Raw genomic sequence first — 440 nt, forward strand, 5'->3', positions numbered from 1 at the left:
TACAGCTACCAATCTCATTACATTTAGATTAGTTCAATCGATTCAGCACCTCCAAACAACAAAAAGAAGGCAGTTTGTACAACTAGCATCTCTGAAAAATGAGCATATTCATTTAAAACATGTCTTCCATACATGGTTTGTCAGAGATCTCTCTTTTCTAAGAAGGCAGAAGGTGGTTGTGTTATTCAGCGTTCCAAACTAGGTACAGAACCTACAACGGCCATGTTTCAGTAGTGTTTCTAGTCCAAATGATTCAGTAGCTAACATCAACATTTGACTCCTTCGGCCTATAGCTCCTCTGTTTGAACTGGCTAGTTTACAGCATTCCTGAGCCAAGTAATTAGCATGGGTCCTACACCACATGCAAGGGCCATAAAGAAAGGATAAAAACTTTGATCTAACCCTCCGGCAAATTTTAACAGAACATTGGCTGCTCTCCT

The sequence above is a fragment of the Fulmarus glacialis genome, unplaced genomic scaffold, assembly GCF_000690835.1.
Source record: "Fulmarus glacialis isolate BGI_N327 unplaced genomic scaffold, ASM69083v1 scaffold22968, whole genome shotgun sequence".
In the NCBI taxonomy this organism is placed as follows: Eukaryota; Metazoa; Chordata; class Aves; order Procellariiformes; family Procellariidae; genus Fulmarus; species Fulmarus glacialis.